Below are 14714 nucleotides of genomic sequence, written 5' to 3'. Positions count from 1 at the left end.
TGGGGTTCCCTGAGGATTGGGTTGGGAAACACTGCTGTAATGCATAAGGAAGTCATATATATATATGTGTGCGTGTGTGTATGTGTGTGTGAAATATAATAAATTCATGTATAACCAGACAGGGAGGCAAAACATTTTTACAGCTGTGGTAGTTATTCAGAGTAATAATGGGTGTCCGGGGGGGGCTCTGTTCATCATGTGATGTCCCAGTGCCCAGCCATCCAGCTGCTGACGTCAAGGCGCTCACATGGCGACATCCCCCCCCGGGAGGCATGATGCGATACACGGGTCACTGGCCAGGGCAGGTCCTCGGATACCCCAGTAGGGGGCGCACCAAGTGCTAGACTACTGGCTCTCGCTCATAACCCAGCCCACTGACATACATGGTATTACACTTATAGCCTGTCACACTCTGGATCCTACGTATCACCTGCTGTGTCGCTGGACCCTTTGTGATCAATTCTGTCAGATATTTAGATTACAGACTCGATGTATGACTGACTCACAGGCATGAGTTTGACATCAACGTGACCCCAGTTTCTCACGTTGGCCTGGTTGTTTTTACAAACTGGGCTCACCGATAAACGTTACTCAACAGGGATGCACATTAGCACGTCCCCAAAGGCTGAGAGCCCACAAATGATCTCAAGTGGCCCTGCCTTTCTGTACCTCAACGTAAAGCTTTTTACTGACCAATTAAGAAGACCTGATTTATAGCCCGTGAAGACGGAATGTGCAGACTCACTTTCGCCTCTGGTTAACCCAATGTCCTTAACAGATTTTCCAGTCTTAATTAGTCTGTTAGTCAGACGTACAGAAGAAAGGGTTGCTTTTTATTTAGAGAATCTGAAAGTGTATTTGAATTATTAATAAATATGTGTATATACAATATTAATTACTATTCATCATACTTGATTGCCTTATCTAGAAGCTACAGGCAGAAGGCAAGGCAAGGAGTAACACAGGATGGGGTACAAGGGCAAGGAGTAACACAGGACGGGGTACAAGGGCAAGGAGTAACACAGGACGGGGTACAAGGGCAAGGAGTAACACAGGACGGGGTACAAGGGCAAGGAGTAGCACAGGATGGGGTACAAGGCAAGGAGTAGCACAGGATGGGGTACAAGGCAAGGAGTAGCACAGGATGGGGTACAAGGGCAAGGAGTAGCACAGGATGGGGTACAAGGGCAAGGAGTAGCACAGGATGGGGTACAAGGCAAGGAGTAGCACAGGATGGGGTACAAGGCAAGGAGTAGCACAGGATGGGGTACAAGGCAAGGAGTAGCACAGGATGGGGTACAAGGCAAGGAGTAACCCCGGATGCGGTACAAGGTTTGACAACTACAAGCATTTTGGCGACTCAAGTTTATCTTAGCAAGCTTTTGGACTGTGTATGTGTGTGTGTGTGGAGGCTGGAAATCCTGGAGTAAACCTATGGTGACACAACAGGGAGAGAATGCGACCATGCACCAGCATGCATCCCCGTTAATTAACATCCTTTTCATACTTATTTAGATGAAACAACAAAAAAAAAACACTAAACTGACCATAAATAAGAGCTGCTTTAAAGACACCTGAAATTCTCCAGCGATTTCTTGTGTTCGACGTGAACCGGAAAACAAGTTGACGGCTCGATGATGGCGAGTTTTGACACCCTGCATGCCAAGAACCGTGGACGTCAAAGCGTGTTCATCACGCCGATGTTCACGCTGTATGGGCAGGTTGCTCTGATGGGCCCCGATGGTGTCAAATCGTGTCACTGTGGGGCTCAGCCCCATTGGGGGAAAAAATCTAGATTTTATGTTGGGGCTAAATATCATTTAAAAATCAATCTGTATATACGGGGGGGGGGACAAAATAAAGGAGACACTACATGAAAAAAAGACTTTAACTTTAAAGAAGGCGCATCTCAATTATAAACATAGTTACAGAGATGAGTCATACTAGGCTGAATACCAGCTACCAGAAGGGGGCATCACTAATGATGTACGAGCTTTCAAAGCAACATAAGGCAACTAACAGTTCTGTCCATCTAACCATCCATCCATTCATCCACCCATCAATCTTCCATCCTCTTATCCAGGTTGGGGTCTGGGGGTATGGCGTCTATCCCAGGCAGAGTCGGGCAGCAGTCTGAAGAATCATGAAGGCGTAATGCGAACAGCCAACACAGACAAACTGCATCAGTCTAGAGGGACGGCAGTTGCAATTGAAATCTCTCAACAAGGACAGATGACCCCTTCAAAGTGTGATTCGGTGGGTTAAGAACTCGGGAAAATCACTGTTCATCAAATCCCAGGATTGAGTCCAAGTCACAGGAGTGAGTTCCTCATTGGACCCATGAGTCAGGTCCTAACCCTGAATTACATAAGGGCCCCCGACCTGACTTTTTCAAAAATGTAAGTAAATAAAATGTAACAGATTATTCCAAAGCAACACAAAAATACAGCCTCAAAAATTCCCACAGAGCTGAAATCACTGTGTGACCCAGTTTCAACAAAAACTGTACATTGTCAGCTTCACAATGGAGGAATTCATGGTGCAGCCGTTATTTGCAAAGCTGATCTATCCAAGGCCAGAGCACAAAAAGGTCGAAACCTGATATTAGGGGCACAGAACCTGGCCTTCCGGCCAATAGAGACGAGTAACATGGTCTGATGAATCTTTCGACATTTTTGCTGCATGTGCTGGGTTTCTCTTTGGAGACAACCTTCAGATTCCTTCACTCTACAAAGTGAGATCATTTTGCAGGGCTGGGTGTACCTTGTCGTGCAAACCAGAGGAGGGCGGTAGAGGTAGAGGAGATAGTACCTCCTCTGTTTCTGAGATTATTTACGAAACTTTAAAAATAACTCATCGTTTAAAAGCACGTTTTGTCTCTTCTTTGGAATTTGTAATGTTTCAGTATTATAAACAGTGACCCCTAGAGGCCTGAAGGAATGGGCAAAATGTCTGACGTGGTACTGAAGGCCAGGGAAGAACCTCAGACTGGGCAGGTCTTCTCTGGTCTTCTCCTGCCAATCAATGTGATCCTTTTAAATTTTCCCCTCCCTGATAATCCCTCGTAAATGACGTGCCAGTGGCGGTATACCAACAAATCAACAACCAGGATATAATATTGACATATTCGCGGTCCTATGAATGATTACATTTGAGTTTTATCTTCAGTTACCGCTCTCTGCCATTGCACTGTGTGACGTACAGGTGTTTAAGCAAGACATACAGCCAGATAGCAAGTGAGAGCAGCAGATTTACAGTTTTTAGGATTATTAATTTCAGATACATTTACTTCCTTTCGACTTTTAAAAATTTCATTCAGTGTTTCTTTAGTGTCTGATTTTGCCCTCTTCTGTATTATTTTGGCAATTTTCTGCACAAATGTGTTTGGCGGGACGTAATGAGGTATAAGGAAGTAATTTCAGATTTGCATACTTTGTTTTTCTCCTTAAATGAGACGACATGAAACACTTTGTTGAATAATTGTTTCTTGTTACATCTGACGCTTTTAATAAGTATATTCATATTTAATCTTTACATCCATACTAACCTAGCTGCAGAGAAAACTGTAAGATGAGTGATTAAAAACCTGTCAAATTTTGGTGAAAACTGTAAGCATAAGAAGGTGGAGCCGCAGTCATCTTGTGTTCGTTTGGTTTGTGTTCGTTTGGTTTGTGTTCGTTTGGTTTGGGTTCGTTTGGTTTGTGTTCGCTTGGTTTGTGTTCGTTTGGTTTGGGTTCGTTTGGTTTGTGTTCGTTTGGTTTGTGTTCGTTTGGTTTGTGTTCGTTTGGTTTGGGTGCATGACGGTACGGCGATTCGCTTCTCATGCCCATGAGATGGCAACACGGCCTAAAAAATGTGACCTGACTCCTCTGTCTTTATAGAAAACTTACTGTTTGTATAAATTGACTGTTGCAAAACGCCTTGTAACCCATTAATTCATCTTGCTTAATTTAATTTTGATCACAAGGAAGTATAGAAAAGTCGCCAACCTGTATAGTAAAATGATGCATTTGGCTGATTGTCTTATTGCCTCTGCAGCTTAATAGCCGCTAGCTGTTACTGCTGCATACGCTGTTCATTCAGATACTGCCTATATGCCAGAGTGATAACACCCGCTTTGAGAATGCGAAACACGTCTGAGGTCAATGTCAGATTCATTTCATGCCTTAAACATAACTGGATGTTTGTCCCTCAAAGAAGAACGGCCCAGTTCAGGACGTGTATGACAGCATTTATTTACGAATACCTGAGGCTGGCTGAAGGCAAAGGCTGACCCTATTCATCTTAGGGCTTTGATTTTAATATAGTGTTAGGTGTTTGCCCATCAGCTACGTATATAATGTCTATATAATGCAATATAGTTCATATATGCAAAGAATTAAATTCCACCCAGTGTGTGTCTTGTGCACTTTGCTGTCCAGAATAGGCTCTAGGCCCTCCCTGACCCTGTTCAGGATGTGTGGTTGATGGATGGATGGATGGACATTTATATTTCTGAATTTATGAAAGTTGATAAGTTGACAATGCTCTGTTACAATGGGATGGTATAATATCTGACAAGTTTCTAAACTCTATAAGGCCAAACAGTTACAATCCTGCAATCTGCTTATGTTGCTGCAAAGCTGCACGCCGAACTCAAGCAAACAGCCTCTTCATTTAAAGGGCCCTCACATTCTGTCAATCCACCCTGTATTATAAAGGCAGAGATCAGGTTTTAATCATCAAATGTAACTGTTTAAATTTGCAGTTCTTCTCGGTAAATGGCGACGTGGCAGGCGATGGCCGCCAAACACGGCCCGGCTCTGTGTGTGAAGTGTGGTTGTGAAATGAGATAATTGGGATTTCTGGGATTCCTACCAGCAACCAGTCAGCCGTGAGACCGGCTCTGACAAGGGCCCGCGAGGAAGCCGTCCTGAGCTGCTTCTCCCCGCGACATATCCGGATAATGAGTTTTTGAAGAATCATACAGTTTGAATTAGTTTTGGTTGCCGCGTGCTGATGCGCGTTTGACATATTCTTACATTCGCACAACAGATATATATATTTTTTTGGTCCAAAGCAGCATACAAGCAAGGAAATCTTGGGGTCACAGCATAGGGTCAGCCAGCATCCAACCCCATGGAGCGTTTGGGGTTAGGGGTTATGCTCAAGGACCATCAATGATATGTTTACTCTGTCTGCAATGGGATTCAAACCCATACCCTCCCACACCCAAATCCCTAAACTACCGGCCTGTGCCTAAAGAACCGTGGCTAAAACGGTGAGTAATTCACTGGCCGTCCTGTAAGCCTCGCTCTGCTGTTTGTTTATCTTTCCCCTTAAAGGGGAAGTCACGTTCCCAGCAGCCAGAGCCACATGCAGTGAGGTCATATGTCACTCGCCTCCCCACTCAGCCCTCATGCAGTGAAAACAGAGCCCTCCCCACGGCCGGCAGCTAATGCAGTTTTGATGCAAGAGTATTTCTCTCTTTTTTTTTTTTTTTGTCGGGATTACTTTCCACTTTTCAGTCTCAATTTCTGACTTCAAAGAGGCACGTGAGCTTGGCTTGTGGTGCTTCCGGGACAGTGCTGGACACCTTGCAGCCATTTGTCGTTTTCTAGTGCGTTTCATACCCCCTTTTCCTCCTTAATCGCGTATTTGCCATCATACTGCCAGTTTCAAACCCAAATGATCCCAAGAAGCAGTTTGGAGGAATCTGTTTTTGGGTGATCTCTCAGCGAGTGGTATCCTTACCTCACACCGGGGGAGCTTGGTGTGTGGCTTAGGGGGCTCGACTTCTCTGCCTCTGATTGGAAGTTTGTTGGTTCACATCCCATCATCGGCAGAGCAGCCACATCCTCATTGGGCCCTTGAACATGACCTTTAACCCCCATAAAAGTGCAAGATGGGTGTCGGATGGACAGCTGTCCCTGTTCTTAAAGCTTTGCTCTCACCTCATTATATGCGTGTGTATGTCTCAAAGAGCATTATGGGATATGTGGAAAAGAAACACACTCCAATGGTCCTTTACTTATCCAAAAGCTTAGTTTCCCCTCAAGGGTTGGGGTTTGAGTTCCTTGCCATGTGCGTTTTGCGGAGTCTTGCTGTATTGTGCGGGTTTTCACATCATATCACATGACATGACATGACATGCATCACAGTCCGAGAAATCGCACAGCCTGACTCAGAAGCACGTGGAGCTAATGAGTCGTAGCAGAGTGATGGGGATGATGCTCACTTTTTCATCATCTGGGACAAATGCAGTAGTACAGACAATTTCACAATAGCAGCCAAATGAATCTTTAAATGCCACATTTAAAATGTTTTTGTTCTTTAAACGGCAAGCCCAGGTGAATCATCTCCCTAGCGACAGGAGGTCCTAACTGAGCATGTGCAAGATGTGGAAGGGTGGCGGTTAATCAGGATGATCGGGCTTGGGGGGGCTGATTCTGTCTGGAGAGGCAGTCTTGGAATGCATCTAGTTTGCATCTGAAGGCCTATGTGCCCTGCAGATTAATTTCTGAGGTCTTAGATTAATGTTTGTTTCCATCAGTCATGCGGGATGGGAGCAGCTCTCAAGGACATTTCAAGGTTAATCAGTTTAACATCAGAAATGGGTAACATGGCGTCAGTACACAGACTCAAGGACAAGCATTAAGGTCCAGGCAATTTCCTTTGAAGCTGCTGTGTAATCTGCCTCATCTGTCTCACACTGGCAGCTCTGCTCTTTGACTGCCATTGTTTACATCGAAATCCCAGTCGTTTCTATTTAGTGCCATTTACACACTGTCTTCTGAATAGTCTTTATATATATCCCTTTATTTTATCTTACACTATCCCTGATTTTACGTTTATCTAAAGACTCCTTTGGTTCCCTTTCATCTCAGGAGCAAGTCAGATTTACATTTCACTGAGGTTATGCCTATATAACTGCACATGCCAGAAATGAAATCGCAAGTCTTTGTCGCCGTTTTCGGCCATCATGTCAGCAGGCCGCCAATCGAGAACAGGGTCGGCCCGATAAGTGGCACGACTGGTCGCGTGAGCGACACGGAAAGCGACTCTCTGAATGTTCCCCGGCTCTGAAATCCTGGCTGTGCGGTCGTCCGCCTCTTTCATCCGTCGTCTGCTTTGTCCAATCAGCTGCTGCCTTGTATAACGGGAGGTCAGGATGTGTTACGGCAAAGGTCTGCGAACTGTGCCCTTGCTGCTGTCGGGGAGGGTGGGGGGGGGGGGGCATCTCTCAGCTGCTGATCCCCCTCCCCATTGGCCTTTTGTGACTATCAGCAAAACTGAAGATACGATAGACTGAAGTTCTTCATTTGAATAAACCAGGAGCTGATCCTACCATGAGCTAATCCAGGATCTTCTCACTTTTATCGCCTTTAGTGATGTCATTGGCCTTCTTCATGAACATTGGGGGCGGGGCATTAGCGTGCTTAATGACATCACCTTGTTTGAGGTGCAAACTACAGGTGTTCCTCTAATGTCTATGAGGTCATGGGAAAATTAGGGTATAAATGCTATTATTCAGGTTCAATGGTGGTTGCAGGTCTGATTCCTACCTCTATTCCGCCTTCACCTAGTTTGTATGTTCTACCAATTGTCCTCAGTTAAAAAAGCTGGGTATCTTTGAATTTCCAAAATTATGTGATTTTCTGTGCGCGTGTACCCAGTGACGGAGTGGCCTTTCATACAGGGTGTCCTTGGACAGCACCCCAGGACTGGGTAAGTGATTACAGACGGAAGACATTATTTATGGGTCACGTCAAGCTTTCTGTGATGGTTCTGGCTGATCTTCTCGTCAACATGAATTTACATGGTCAGACGATCTGAAGCGGAGAAGAGTGACGGACAGCCACTGCTGATCAGCGACAGCCTGTTCTGCCGCGCCGCGAGTTTTACAGCTGGGGGGCTATCACAGCGATGCCGGGAGAGGGACGACGGTGATGGCCAGCGAGGGGGCAGCGACGTGCCACAAGTGGGAGAGCGAAGAGTGGGGGGGGGGGCACCTTTCTCTCTTGGCAGCCTGCAGCTGGCCTGACCCATATCAGGGCCGCGTCCTTTTAGCAGAAACTTGGCTGAATTTAATGGATGAAATGAACAGGTTTATCATTCATTCATCTCAGTTCAGTACTTTTTATATAGCGCCTTTCATGACAGTCGCCCAAAGGCACTTGACACGAGTTAATCCATTATTACATCATCTATACCAAAGGGTGCATGAAACAGGGATAGAGGGATGAGGGAAGAAGAGAGGAATTCCAGACGAAGAAAAATACCCTCTGGGGGTTAACTGGCTGCCCACACCCCCTGGATATTATAGAATGCAAAGGAAATGTAATTAACGCAAGGTGTGAACTGTGGTCATGGTCCATCGGTGAGGTAATGCCAACAGATCGTAGGCCAGGGCATCATGGCACGGGTACTGCGCCCACAATGCCATGCTTCCATGGGACTGAACTAGCACTAGCTCAAATGGTGCCCATCTCAGGTGCCACCCGGACCAGCGGGGAGGAGAATGACGGACGTGGGTGGTCACATCAGAGACCATGTTCAATGCCCTTGACTGACACTATACGTAGTTATATGTATAGATGCATCCGGTGTGTTTGTCTCGTCCGTCATTTAGCCCCGAGGCATCGGCGGGTCTCTCCTGCTTTCCAGCGCAAATAAAGGACTTGTTTTGCAGGTAAATGTTACTGTTTATGCCTTTTAACATCCATGCAAGCAGCATGAAGACTCCAGCCAGCAGCCTGGCTAATACACAGGAAAATGAAGGGCTGTGTTTTCCCCAGTAAACTGGGTAATTTGAGCTGGGCTGGTAACAGTGACTAAATACTGCTGTTGTTTTTTTCCAACCACTTTCACATGGAACGGTAGCATCTTCTGCCTCTCGCCTGTTTCAGTCACTCCCCACAACTCTAACTGTACCCCCCCACCCCAAAAAAAAAAACACCCGCCTTGTGTCTGCAACCCTTCCACCTTGGACAGAAAATGAAGGCATCCATATTTGATAAAGGCCCTCGGTGTGTCAGAATGCTTACACATGTGCTGCATATGGAAGGTGCGTCTTCATCGGCTCAGGAAGAGCGTGCCTGTATCATTTTGGGGTGTAGCCGGAGAAGCTAACGAGCAATTAGCCGAGATGGATGACGGCGGGTGCCTGAGCGCAGCCTGTCAGTCTGCGGCATAACGGCGCAACCATTTCGGTCGAAAATCCCCTTTTCAAACTGCCATGGGGGCTGACAATGCAGATCTCTGCATTCAGTCGTTTAACAGAAGGTTAAAATCTGAGAACATGGAGTCATCGGCTATAGATGCTATCTTTCACCTGTGCCCGTGACTTTGAACAGTTATGCTAGGTCATAGATGGCCATTGTGCTTCCAGCTGTGTTAGGAAGATGGATTGAATCCTTGAGGAAAAGGCAATCCTACAATGCTGATTTTGCAAGCAAAAAAAATGGCGGATTTTTAATTACAAGTGATTTTATCTGTTGCCTGTTTCCAAATGTAATCAAATGGAGGAATTTCACTTGACTTTACTATTTCAGTCATTTCAGTTAGAGGACAAAAAAATGAGAACTTGCAACATATAACCCATGACCTCCTTTATGAATATAAAAAGCTGAGCCAGTGAACCGATTGCGATTAACAACTGATATGTGTTTGTGTCACTATGACTGTAATGTAATTGGCCGATTTAATATATCTCGCATTGATCCTTCCTGTTTGCTTAGCTGCGGTACACTCCTTTCTGGAACATTTCTTCAAGAAATGCTTACTGCCAGGACAGACTCTTGGATTCCCGGTGTGTCAGAACCGGACTGTCAACATAGTTAAATCAAAGCTCTGTGCCCCAAGGCACAGATCTCAGACAATTAACTGCCAAAACAACAAAATCCACCAGGGCTGGTCTTTCTGTAGATTGTTGTGATATGATCAAACAATAAAGTGTTATACACTGTGAATAATGAGTTTCTAAGCTGGATTTTATTAGTTTTTTTTCACATTACATAGGATATAATTATGCATTTTATTTTTCAAAGCTCAGTACAAATGCTGTAAATCCATCTGAAAATCCATCGGGCACTCCCGTCCGACGATGCCCTTTGGGCAGGGCGACCTTTGACCTCCAAGTGGGAGGGGAAAAAGAGCCTTGTGAGTCAGCTAACGCGCAGCGGTAAAATGCGCGTGAGGTTGCGGCGGCACCGGCCATCCTGAGGGGGCGCCACGTTGCAGAGCATCTTAATCAGAGGTGACATGTGACAACTGCAGGCACAGCTGTCCAGCCTCGATGAGACATGCTGTAATCTGGTTTAGGAAATTGCCCGCAGCCGAGATGCCGTATTTTTAGCCACGAGTTTCCTCGGGCCTTTTCAGAAATGTGTGCATCAACAATGCCTAAATTGTGTTTGTTTAGGACGGCTGGAAGCAGTGGATTCAGAATCATCATAACAAAAACTGGTTTGGCATATTTTGTTCTGAGTGCTGGCATGGGCTGGAGCAGCTACAATGAACTGGAAGGGGAATGCTGTAGGTGCTCACAGTCATGCTAATGTACGTTAGCGGAGACGTGATGTCATCTGCTGTCAAGTCCGTGCTGTCAAGACTATTGTAGAGCTGTTTTTTTCATGTGTGGGAGGTCATGTGACGTCATGTGTGGGCGGTCATGTGACGTCATGTGTGGGAGGTCATGTGACGTCATGTGTGGGCGGTCATGTGATATCAGTGATGGTGCCATATGAGTTAAAGTACAAAGATTTAAAGTATATAGTTTACCTCACATCAGACTGGGGGGGGAGGGGGGGGTAGCTGTCTGTTCCTGTTTTTTTTCCAGTGCGGCACACTATTACAGAAATGAAAGTGGGACATAACATAGAGGCACAAAGGTGTGATTTGACTTGGAGAATAACACCGTAGCAGTGAAATCAGAGCCAGCAATGCGGATCCGTGCACCCATACTTTCTTCGGCACGATGGATGTTTCATTTGCGTCTTGAAAGACATTTATATATTTAGCAGGCACTTTCTCCAAAGTGACATACAAGTGACATACAAGTGACATACAAGTGAGGCAAATAGCATGTTGCAAACATTCATTCTGTCAAGGAGTCAACTAGGCATGAGTGCGGCTAGGCTGAGCTTACAATGGAATTCATGGAACAGATGGGTCTCTTTCCACCACCGGGGAAGCACACAAGAGAACCATCTGGAGTGACACTTCTCACATGGTGGAGGGAAATCCAAACGGCATTGGTTTGCTGACTGAAGGGGGCGAGATGGGACATGGGGCGTGGGGGGCTTTTTGATGGGGATGGTTACCGGTCCCTTGATGGACCTGTAAGCCAGCACCAAGGATTTAAACTTGGGAGCCAGTGAAGAGAGACAAGTAGGGGTGTGACATAAGAACGCTGGGGCTGACTGAATATCAGACGACAAGACGTGAGGTTAGCACAGAACCGAGTGTATCGCAGGTTCCTTCAGCATCTAGAGAGGAGGAATCCTCAAGTGATGGCAGGGAGGAGGAGACCAAAGCAGAGGAGCAGATGGGGGGAGAGAGTGCAAAGGTGACGATTGAAGGAGGCTCGAGGAGGAGGGACTGAAGGTAGGGTGTGGGGGGGGGGGGGCTTACAAGGGAGACCAAACAAAGAACTGGGCAGAAACATGTACTGGAGTGACCAGCAGGTTGGCAGGAATACGATTCCATCAAAGGATGAGGTCTAGTTTGAGTTCAGCCTTATGAGAAGGAGGAGTGTCGAACTGGGTCAGGCCAAATGCAGACGGAAGCCAGGGGGTTTATCGAGCTGGATGTTCAAGCCCCCGGGGATAATAAGCGCAAAGCAGTTATTCGGAATGGCTGACTGAAGCAAATCCAATTCTTCAATGAAGTTGCCTAGTGGGCTGGATGGCCGAAGGACACTCAGAACTCCTTGGGAAAAAATGAGGCAGCCGTTATGATTTTACCAAAAATCCTCGAAACCAAACATGCCCCAGCAGAAACAGGTTTCTGTTGCGACGGATGTTTTTTCAGCTGAATGTGTGTGTGTGGGGGGGAAGCTTCTTAATCGGGAATTTACAAGTCAAATTTATGCATACTAGTGGAGGTCAATTAGCATAATTGCGTTTGCATGAGAGTCGGACTCGGGGGAGCCACGGTCACATGTGCTGGTAGGGGGGGCTGGCGAGTGCAGCGTTTGAAGCTAATGGGCCGCCGCCACTGCTATTACGTAATGACTGCTTCTGGGCTCCACTGCCTCAGAGACGGCGGAATGCAATTATTGTGAAAGGTCATTAAACGCGGACGGCGTGTGGATAAGAACGGCGAGTGGGGCTCAGTGAAAGAATTGGCCTTAACCCGGCTGACTGGAAGGGGGACTGTTTACGAAACATGCAGTCAGAATGCTAACAGGCTATCTCGCTAGGGATTTAGGAGCTTTTATTTTCAATTTTTTTTGGTATGAAGTCTTATATAATGTCAGTGGTTGTGAGAATCATCCTCATGTAGGTGTAATCATGTGTCTTAGATGACTCTGTCTGCTTCAACTGCTATATTCCACATTGTCACACACCACGTCATTTTCACATTTCCAGTTGTGTAATTGGAAGTCTCCTCATCAGCAGGCTAATTGGGGACTAACTAGTTAAAGTTTTTTTGTTATTATTTCACCGCCACGTAAACAGTAAACAGAAGTGACGGGTGCGTTAGGTGGATGACATTGGGGGGGTAAGAGATGTAAAGTGATATTTCTTCTACAGATGATCCATCCCTGATATATAAGGAATGGACTCCTTATGATATAAAGTAAATTACCATTCATGATAAACGCTAATGTTCCATATATTGTGGCCTTCAGTACCTCAGAAGAAGCTGCCTGTGTTACTTTACTATGGGCATGTGTTTTAGTGTGAAACGTGTGATGAGCTTATATCTGGGGAAAAATAAAATATCTCATCTGCTTCTCCAGTCTGGGAAGTGGAGTGCTTCACTGCTGGTGATTTTTAATTTTATTTTATAAAACTATTCCCATCAGAACAACCGATTGCGTCTCCTTATTGGTTCATGTCAGTCATGGCTGGTCAATCCTATATGCGACAAAGTCGGCTGACTGGAGCTCCACCTTCTAACGGGGTGCCGACTTGCCAGCCAATTTCACTTTTCCTCAAACGGGGGGCATCGGTGATGATGCTCACTTAGTGTGCCACATAGGTTAGGACCAGTACTGATGTCAATAAACTCAGTCAGTTAAAGCACTGACAGGGTGATAAATATGGGCAATAGGCATTGACATGTATCCAGAAGGTTGTTGGTTTGAGTCCCAAAAGGTGTCTTACTACTGTACCTTTAGGAAAGTAATTTCCTGGGTTCTGTTTATCCGCCTTCTATAATGGCTCAGCCTAGGGGTCGGCGACCCGATTGAGAAGAGCTACATTCAGAATTTAGAAGAAATTGAAACCATTGGAGCCGCAGAATTTTACTGGAAACAGAAATTTATTTTAAACGGTTTATAGCAACATTTTGACACACTAGAGCAGTGGTTCCCAACCCAGTCCTCAGAGACCACAGACAGTTCAAATTTTTGCTCCCTCCCAGCTCCCGGCCAATCAAGAACAAGGGGCTGGTATGCCTGGTACAGGTGTTGGAGGCTGGGAGGGAGTAAAAATGTGGACTGTCTGGGGTCCCTGAGGACTGGGTTGGGAACCACTGCACTAGAGCAAGGTATAAACAAACAAATTATTATCAGTGTTTCATGGACTTCAGAACGAAGATGACGTGTCCCTGATTTTATTTATTTATATCATTTTCATTTTTGAACAGGTGTTCCATTATTTTGATAAAACACTCTTTAACATATTCAGCACCGCAGAAAGGCTTTCTGTGTGTTTTAATCTCCTGAGACGCCACAAAATTGGCAGCAACTGTGCTAAACTCTGAAGGCATCTGAACAATGAAAGTTTGCCTTTGTACCGACCAGACGAAAGATATGCAGGCACAAAAATCACACTGAACAGGCAATTAACATATTTTACATTTGCAGCTGTGGTCAAGCAGGCATGTTACGTTTTAGGCAACCCCAGTATCTCATCATACAATATATCGGCACAACATCAACATTATAATTTATACCCTGCCATTCTCCTAGAATATTAAGCCCATGGGAAAACGTGATGAAGCAGCTGTGAATTTAAATGCCTCTAAATTCTCGATGTTCATCTTTTATTTTTCTCTTGTTTTGACATTTTCTCTGTTTTCAGCTGCCTTGTGACGCAGTTTACTTAGATTTGTTTAGATCGTTTTACTGTTTTAGGATACTATTCAAAACATCTTAGCTAGCTTAAAAATGAACATTGGTAGCAATTGGACTGATATTCCCCAATCAAGCTGAGCTACCAAGATGAACATTGCAAGCCACCAATAATCAATAAGTGACATTCGCAGGAGCCTTTTTGAGGTGCCGTGTTGGCCCTGGAACATTCTCTGTGTGGTAAAGGTCAGAACCTGCATACCATAGCCTACATACTGAACTTCACTGGAAGTGTACCACTCAACCATCAATGCAGTGTGTACTGTATCTATGCATGATAGTATGCTTTGGAGCTGCAAGCTTAGCCAGTAGAGCCACAGTGAGCCTCGAGCTCGAACCTGGGGCCCCATGGCACTGTATACCCTGGAGCAGACGGCAGTCCATCGTAGGGCACATGCTCAAACAGGTAGTTTAGGGACGACTGTGGGAG

General features: G+C 45.5%; 1 protein-coding gene across 2 annotated transcripts in view; it reads left to right on the top strand.

Annotated features, from left to right (window-relative positions):
• Positions 1–14714, top strand: part of oxr1a (oxidation resistance 1a) — a 123359-nt gene that overhangs the window by 19902 nt on the left and 88743 nt on the right. The window lies entirely within an intron of this gene.

This window comes from Paramormyrops kingsleyae, chromosome 9 (assembly GCF_048594095.1).
Source record: "Paramormyrops kingsleyae isolate MSU_618 chromosome 9, PKINGS_0.4, whole genome shotgun sequence".
NCBI lineage: Eukaryota > Metazoa > Chordata > Actinopteri > Osteoglossiformes > Mormyridae > Paramormyrops > Paramormyrops kingsleyae.
Note: the sequence above shows the minus strand (reverse complement) of the source record. Positions and strands in the feature narration are given on the sequence as shown.